This window comes from Mustela erminea, chromosome 13, assembly GCF_009829155.1.
Source record: "Mustela erminea isolate mMusErm1 chromosome 13, mMusErm1.Pri, whole genome shotgun sequence".
NCBI classification, from domain to species: Eukaryota; Metazoa; Chordata; class Mammalia; order Carnivora; family Mustelidae; genus Mustela; species Mustela erminea.
In genome coordinates, this window is record NC_045626.1 from 89,854,561 (window position 1) to 89,863,773 (window position 9,213).

Sequence of the window (9,213 nt, forward strand, 5' to 3'; positions counted from 1 at the left end):
CACCGTCGGAGACTGCCCGTGACGGCACTCAGTAGCGCTGACCCACACAATCCAGATGACAGACTGGAGCTCCCTGGAGGTCAAGGAGAAGGTCTGAGACACGGGCCGGCACGGCGTTAACGCTGCGCCAAGTCCAGCGGCTGGGGGCCCGGGCAGGTGACTGTGTGTAGCTGTTTCTGCGACATTTGATTTGACGACTATCTTCCACTGTGGGTGCCTTTCCATTGAAGGGCAGGATGCCACTGTCTTTTCAAGTACGTCATGTAAGGACACCCGTGGTCCCTCTCCTGTGCGCCAGGCGCTGCTCCTGGCCCTGTACACACTCTCGCTTATAGAATTCCCCCGACCCCCTGATGGGCAGGTCCGATCATTCTCCTCCTCAGCCCGGCCAGAAGCACGTGGAGTACCACGATGTGCCTCCTTTCTCATCTAGAAAGTAGAAGGCCTAGGACGTGTCCCTGGGGAGTCTGTGCCCACTGCTGTGGAGGTGGGCCAAGACAGACGGTTTCGAGAACATACTAATGATACTTGGCATTGTGGGCTGAATCGTGTCTACCAATAAGATACGTCCGAGACCCACAGATGTGTGCTGTGAACTGACTCAGAAACAGGGTCTTCGCAGGTGGAAGCAGGTGGAGAGGGCCAACCTGCTGGGTTGGGGTGGGCCGAGTCCAATGGCTGGGCTCCTTAGGGACAGAGAAGATGACGCAGAGGAAGGACAGCCAGGCGACAACGGGGGCAGAGACTGCAGTGGTGTGTCGCGGCGTCAGGGAGCACCGAGGGCTGCAGCAGGTGCGGGAAGAGGCCAGGCAGGCGCCTCCCCGAGAGGCTTCAGGGGAGTGCGGTCCTGCCCACTGCACTTTATCCGGCACTGTTGGGCTCCGGAAGCCGGAGACGATGACTGTCTGTTGTGTCAGCCCGCAGCTCACAGCACTTCGGGAGTGCAGCCCCAGGAAGCCTGGAGCAGCAAAGCCGCGTGGTGCCCGAGTGCCCGGGACTTGGAAGCACCGTGTGCCCTGCTGGGTTCCGGATCTCCCTTCCAGGACCACCTCGTCATTTTCAGGGTCCCGGTCCAGCTGTGCTCCCCCGGACGCAGACACACATCCTAGCGTCCCAGGTCCCTGGGCTTGTCCCCTCGGTAACCCCGCTGGCCGGCTTGCAAGCGTTAGTCTGGGCTTTGTCACTATTTGCGCAGGACGCAGCCTGAGGTTAGAGGCCACGCCAGGCCGGTTCCCTGGCCCAGGAGGGCCCTCTCAGATTCACGCAGAGGTGCATGAGGCTGACGGAAGACCACCCCCAGGGCGGAACCCGAGTGGTGCGCAGCACCGTGCTTGGTGATTTAATAGGAAGATCTTGTTTGGTGCTGATGATAACTCATGGGGGAAAGGCAGCTTCGGTTTCTGGACATCTTACTTAGAAAGTAAGGTAGAGCCACCCAGGCAGGTGTATCCGTGAATGAAGCTGGAAAACTATTCCAGAGTGCAGGAAGATGGACCACTGAATAAGCAGAATATGTAAAAAACACGTAACATGCACGTTACATATTGTAGGAACAGTCCACTTGATCTTCCTTGGGGAGCCATATTCCCCCAGGCTTTATCTGTGTGGTTTGGGAGAACTGATTCTGACCCCTCTCCAGGGTGGTATGTGACTTGGTGCTGGGCAACCAGAGCCTTGAACCTTCCTGGGCATGTGTCTTAAATCCTGCTGATTAGCTGGTGAGATCAATGCTAAGACTTCTGGTGGAACATTTTTTTTTTCCATGGGACTCAAAGCTGGTAGAATGAAAGCCTGAGATTCCTGGGGATCAAAAAGTCTTGCAGTTTTGTGGGGGAAAGACAGTCTGAGAGTAAAGTCAACACAGACAAAAGTGTATCAAGGAGGTGAAAAGAATTTGAGTCCTGACGACATAATGTGAGTTGCTGGATCCAGCTGTACCTGAAATCCACATCTGGGCTTTTTGTTTATTTAAACCAATGAACTCCGTCACATACAACTTAATGACAGCAACGTAATTCTCCAGTGTGGTGCCTTTGTAGCCTAACTGGCAACATAAGTCAGATTTCTTCCAGCAAAGAACAAGAAAGGAAGACTGCATGAAGTCTGTCTCTTGGAGGAGCTTTCCTCCAGAAAGGAAGAGCAAATTTGGGCTAATGAGTGTGAGAAGGAAAGGCTCTTCTTCATTGACATGATAAAAATTGCTGTAATGTGAGTTCCCTGCTGGAGACAGAGAATTTCACCCAGGTGTTATGCTCTAACCTATGCCCCAGTGTTATGAAGGCCCTGAAGACAGCTGCGCAGTCTATTTTTCATGCTGAGGGACCTTCCGAGAGAAGGTGCTTTTGTTTCACTCTGTATGGCCATAATGGACCGGCTGCTTATTCAGCGCTTTCTGCTGACTATTGATTCTCTCGCATCAAGGGCCAGAAACTCGGACCTTGCTCGGCCCAGGCAGGTGACATAAATGCATTACCCAGCCTGGCAGAGGCACATGTGTGCCTCCTCGGAGAGGGAGGAATCGTGACAAATCAGAAAGACACCTTTCCAAGGGAGGCATCTCCCACTTAGGCCCTAGGGACTGGAATCCCAGCACCATCTTGACTTATTTTCTGATATCTTCAGGGGTTCAGTAGTCGTTTTTTTTTTAAATGTAGAATCTCCTGATTTTCCACTGTTGGCTGCAGTGGTTTGAGTGGTGTTGCTCCAAATTCACAACAACCTAGATCCTTGAGTGTATTTGGAAAGAGGGTCTTTGCAGGTGTAATTAAGGGAAGGATGGAGAGGAGCCTATGCTGTCTCGGGGTGGGGGGCTTAACCCCAGTGCAAGTGTCCTTGTCAGAGACTGCAGAGAACACCGAGGCACCCAGGGGGGCCGCGGGACGAGAGGCAGATCCGGTCTCGTAGCAGCTTCGAAGTTTGTAATACAGCATGGTCGGCTACAACCACAGTGCTGTGCTTCGCCTCTCCAGGACTGATTTATCTACTAGCTCCCAGTGTGTAGCCTTAAACAACATTTTTTTTCTAGTAGAGGCATTCGGGAAAAAAAACTCCTTAGCCGTTTTTGAAAGTAGCCCGTAGTTCCACGTTCAGCCACTAGATGGCAGGACAGACGAGAACAGCCCGAGGCTGGTGGGCTTAGTTGCCTGGCAGGAAGGGGCAGGGTTGCTCTGCATTAACTGCCTCACCACAGGGCATCAGGCCACACCACCATCCTCCACCATGTGCGCCACAGTCCTTACACTTCGAGCCGTGTTATGGTTCGCTCATGTGTTTACCGTTCGTCTCCCTCCAGAGGAGCTGGGGCTTTGCTCTGCTCACGGCTGCACCCCTCTCCACCCCTCCCCCCATGCAAGAGAGCCAGGCAGCTCTGCGGTGTTTGTTGAATGGCGGAATGACAGGAGCCACAGATGAATGTGACATCTGATCCGCAGTAACGGGCCAAGTCTCCTCTGACTTCCCTGTCCCAAGGCACCGCGACTCATTGTGGAAGACGATCTGCACTTGGTACGGGGTCCAGGATGTTAGCAAACTGCTGAACTCTGTGGTCTGGTTTATGTCTTTGACATATCTAAGCCCCGAAGAGCAGTGAGCAGGAAGTCCTCTGGGTCTACCCAGCTTGGATCGAGTTTAAAGTTCAACACGACAAGCGTGAATCCGCTCGGAGGCTCCGGTGATCGTGCCTGAAGGGCGTCCGTCCCTTCCAGCCCCAGCATCGACAGGACTCACGGAGCAGCGGAGCTGTAGATTCTAGTGAACGGAGATTTCTTACATAAATCACCCATTTGCAATTACTGAAAGCAGTCCAAAAAGATGTTGCGGGGCTCCCGGGGCCTGCTGTGCGTGTTTTATCCCGTGGACTACGAAAGCGGCTGGACGTGAACAGCAGGGCCGGGATGAGGGTGAGCACAGCGAGGCTGAGTGCCACAGAGCAAGGAGCTCGTCCTCCGCCATCTTCCAAGCCGGCATGGAACGCCAGACTCTGCCCTCTACTTCTGTCCTCACTTCTGATGCTGAATCTCCTGCCTCCCCCCTTCCCCTACGAGGACTCTTGTGATTCCATGTCTCCCCAGACGATGCAGGATAATCTCTCCATCTCAAAATCCCAAACTTTATCGTATCTGCAAAGGCCCGTTGGCCACATAAGGGAACATAATCACAGGTTCTGAGCATAAGGACAGGGACGTTTGGGGGTTAGTGGGTGGGGATTATTTAGTCAGTGACGATGCTGTTCTGAATTTTAGCCCACGATTGATAGAGAATGGAGAAAAAGACTCATGGTGTACTGTTGGCACCCAAGCAGCCTCACTAGCTTTAAGAGGCCACCTTGAGGGCCACATGCCACCATTTCTAACCCTAACTGCCGTGTGCCAGCCACAGCCGGCTGTTCCACGTGCACCTGTTTGATTAAAATGTCAGGCACCCCGGGGGAGACATTCTAACAGGCCAACACCACCAGCACCATCAGGGAATCAAGTGACTGCGCACAAGGCAATGAGGCAAGCCCGCTGGCCCAAGAAGGCTGGCCCCGGTGTGACCGGAGACGAGTGTGGCTCCCAGGGCGGGACTGCTTCACCTGGGCTCCCGGCCACCCCGGCAACCACATCTGCGAGCAGTGAGAATGACGTCGAAGATGCCAGCCAGAGGGTGGGGCCCTGGTGACTCCGTAACTCAAGGAAGCCCACGTAGGGGCTGGAAGGTTCAGGCAGCCTGAGCACGGGGGATCGGCCAGGTCCAAGGAGCTCCGCCGTGTGTGTGTTCAGGAGAAAGGGGCCTTAGCAACACTGAGGGCTCTATCCGAGAAACACAACGGGTCCGTCTCTTCGTAAGGAAACTCCCTCTCCTGACGCACTTCCTGTCCCCTCTCCGCAAGCCTGGGTTCCCCACGAAGGCCAACCCTCCCCCCAGAAAGGCAGTGAGAGCAGGAGAGCCGGGACCATCTGCGCATTTCCGCTTCATGGATGTCACTCGGTGCAGCCCCGGGGCTCCTCTTGCCGAGTTCCCTGATGGGTCTTAGGTTGCTGGGGGGGGGGGGGCAGTGAGAGCAGCCGAGCGGGTGAGCGGTCCGTCCGGCGGAGATGGGACCCTGGCTGGAGCGGCGCGTGCAATGAAGCGCTGTTCAACGTGCCGTAAGGAGCAGGGTAAATGTTTAACTCTCAGCTGGTACAAACGGCTGCTGTAGCTTTCTTGACTCCGGGGACACGGCTGCCTTTGTGTTCAGGATGGAGCGAAACACAAGTCCGGCACCGGACACGGGAAGGCAGGCAGCGGACGTGACCGTGCTTGTGTTCTCAGCACCGGGGCCCCTGCCAGCGTGGGGTTTATGGGCAAACCTGCTCGCTTCCTAATTCCGTTCCTGCAGCAAATGCTAGTTTGGTCTTGTTCACATTTGCACCGAGCAAATGTATGTGGTAATAGGAAGCATAAAAATTCATGTCTGGATCTGCCACGAAATCTTTAATTTTGTTGGCTATTAGCACCACCGCGCGCAGAGGGAGCGATGGAGCATCCCGCCGAGCGTGCGTGCGAGGCACTCGGGGGCATCAGGAACTTCTCCTGTGACGACGGGTCACGGCCTCGCTCGCACAAGTGGCTTCGGCCTTCTGGAATGTGGGTGGCTGGCCACAGAGGAGCGGCCACCACCTGTATCCACGTGCAGACACCTGCATGCTGTGCATGTGGGCATACGGGCACCGCCTCGCAGGCTCTGAGAGGGGACGTGGTCCTGAGTGGCCCCGTCGGAGGGCGGAACCACGAGAACCTTCTGAGCGGGAGGAGGCGGCAAAAAGGGAGCCAGGGTGACGCTGTGTTGCCCACTGGGCAGACGGGGGGACGCGGGCACCCGCGTGAAGCCAGATGGAGAAAGCCAGAAGAGATTCCCCCGGGAGCCCCTGGAAGGGAACGCAGCTTCCTCAGCTGCGGAACTGTCGGAGAATCCGTCTCCAGTGCGGGAAGCTGCCCAGGTAGGGCCAGCATACTCATTTTCTGGGACTGCGTGGCCAAGTCCCACAGAGTCCGGGAGTCCGGGGGTCTGAAACACCAGAAACCCCCCCTCCTGCTCCAGGAGAGAGCTCTGCCTGCCCCTCGTGCTGCGGGCAGTCCCGGCCTTCCGTGGCTGGTGGACGTGTCCCTCCGGCCTCTGTCTTCCCAGTGCCCGAGTCCAGCGCCCTCTGCTCGGGAGGACACAGCGGTACTGGATTCAGGACCCACCCTACCCTCTGTTCCCCCTGCCACGATCCTATTTCCAGGAAGGCCACAATCGCGGGCTCTGGGTGGACATGAATTTTGGGGGACCCCATGCACTCCGGTACCGCAGCCAGGTCCTCCTCTGCCAGGACAGACCCCGAGAGATGGATCTACTATGAGGAGCATCTGGGCTTTCACGCGCACGTGGCAGGGGCGCCCAGCGTCTCCCACACCCTTCTGCGCCCCTTGCCTTTCTGCCTGAGGCTTTTGCTGACGGTGGGGACACGGAGACGTCCTCCACGAACTGGGGCCCTCTGTGCAGGTTTGTGCCCTGCCACAGGAGAGGGGCCTCCAAACCATCCCACCGTGACTCCTCTTCCCACTCGGGGGACCCGAGCCCAGCCCGGCCCGGCCCATCCGAGGCAGCGAGGACGCCAGCTCCCGGTCCAGCGCTCTCCGCGCCCCTCTCCCCCTACATAGATGCCGACATCCCTACTTGTTCCTCCCCACTCCAAACAGGAAGAACCAACATGAAGTCCTCCCTGCTCCTGGCGCTCTCAGAAGGGGAGAGGGGGGACCGTCCCCACCCCACAGCCCCTGCTACAGGCCCTCTGCTCTGCGACCCTGCAGGACAAGCGGGCGCCTCGTGCACCTGCACACCCACGGCTCCAAAACTGAGCTCACCACTCCCCAGAAGGCGTCACCTCACTGGGCAGGGGCATGTGGTCCACGAGGTCCGCCCTCACCTCCTTGACCTCAGATCCCAGGAGCGGCCACGGTCTCACATCCCTCCTCCGGGGGCTCGCGCGCTCAGGCGTCCAGCGTCCCCTCTCGGTGATGACTCCAAACCTGGGTCTCCAGTCCCAAGGAGTCATCGGTCAGGGAGAAAGCCCTTTGGACATGTCCAGGCAGGTCTCCAGGCTTGGGCTCCGTCGATGCTACTAACGATGAAGACACTGAGCTTTGTTTAAGAGGAAGTGCTGAGGGCGGCTGGGACTCCGCCTGGGGAGCGGGGGTGGGGGGTGGGGGCGGAGCCAGGGACCGGTCCTAGACCTGTCTGTCCAGCTCAGCCCTGACCGCGGGAGTCCTCCAGGTCAAGGGCCTGACCCTGTGTTTCTTGAAAACACCGGGCGGTCTGCCACCTCCTTGGCTCCTTCTTGGACCCATTCTGCTGGATCCCAAACTCTGGAAAATCAGCTCGGCACAGAGGAGAACAAGGGGGCGGTCCTGCCACTGCCCCCACCCCCATCAGAGCCTGTGACTCCGCTGCTCCCCGCGCGGCGCTGGTTTGAGGGGGTGGGTCCAGTCAGTAGGACGAGAGTGACGACCCCCCAGCACCGCGCTGGTCTCGCTTCCAGGGAGCCCTGCGCTGGCGGCCGATACGGAGATCCGTAAGCGCGGATTTTCCAGAGTTGCGCAGCCTTGCCTCGTGGGCCTCTTTCCCCCTTTGCTTCCTATTTGGTGCTTCTCCTTTATTTCACGCGTTCGACTTGAACCAGGCTCTTTTTACATCCCGTTTCCTGGACAAGGCCCCGTTTCTGTAAGACTGAGTTGTTAAGACAAATGTTCTCAAGCGTCTCCTGCACGGACTTCGCTCGACTTGGAAGTGCCCATGAAGTATGTGGCCCGTTTCGACAACAGTGAGTCACTTCCGGGTTAGGACAGCACTCTGTTCCTCTTCCACGTGCTCTCACTTCCAGGGGACGGGGCTGTCCTGTACCACTTCGGGAGCGCTCCGAGCGTCCGTGCCGCGTTACCGAGCATCTGGAAGCCACCGGAGCCTGGTGGAGTTTCGAAACTCCGTTGACATCACACACAGCGGGTAATGCGTCCCCACTCGCCACCAAGGGGCATCTCAATCCCCCCCCGGTCAGATGGGGGACGCGCCAGCCGGGACCCCCCACCACTCCCCCGGTCCCAGAGAAACAGCGGGACATAGGGACCGCGCCATACAGGCTTCACAGGTGCCCCTGAAACCAGACCAAGGTTGTGCTCCCACAAGCTCATGTGGGAAAGCTCCATCCTCTTAAGACCTGCTCTCTGGATCTGCCTGTGATACTGCGGGGAGATGAAGAGCCCCGTCCTGCCGTCCTCCAAAAGGGAAGGCAGGAGGAACTCTCCCTGCAGAGCACGAGGCCGACGCAAGCTGCAGACTCCGCGAGCCTTCAGGGTTGGCCCACCGTGCCCGACAACCTCCCGCGACTGGATAGTGGTATTCGACGTCTTCGTGCCCCAGGGTGAACGCGATCACCCACAAACCCAAGTTCAGCTGGAAAACGACAGGGTTAGCTGTCGCTGTGACCTGCCCGTCCTCCAGCGAACTTGGGAGACTTTCCTGGACAATGCCCGCAGAGATGTGGGGACACCCCCGGGAGGGTGCCCCGCGTCCCGCCTCCGTGCCAGGGTGTGAACACTGCAAGGTGCACGAGGCGGACACAGCCCGGCCCCTTCATTCGACCTTCTTTTTCCCTTTCTCCACTACTTCCTTCAATAGAGAGGATGTATTTTCGACAGCACCGGTGAACAGTTTTCAGTCTGTCCTGAAGACATAAATTATACCTCTAGGAGAATCTGTGTTTGGGAGATCGGTGCTTCTGAACCCAAACGCACACCATCAGCGGCACTGAGAACGGTTGTCTGTTTCGCTCTGCCAGAACTCCAGCCGTCACGGGATCTCCCTGTAGCTTTCCATTTCGTGTATTACAGACAAACAACAGTGCAGGGGTTTTTGTGTTCATTTTCTTTCTCCATTAATAAAACTGTCTTAATACAGAGCAGGCGCAAGAATCACTATCTGGGAAAAAAATCAAAGAGCTGTGACAGAGCAAGCGATTTCACTAACTCTGTCACCTGCTGACTCTGGAAACTGCACCTCCCACGTGGCAGTGTACAAACCCCCATGAACAGTCAATGGGCCTCATATCTGTGGGGCTTTTGTAATAACGTTACACCAAAAATACAGCAACAAACAGAGAACAATTTATTTCACAACATTAGCAACCCCACATCCAGTACCAAAACAATCCAGGA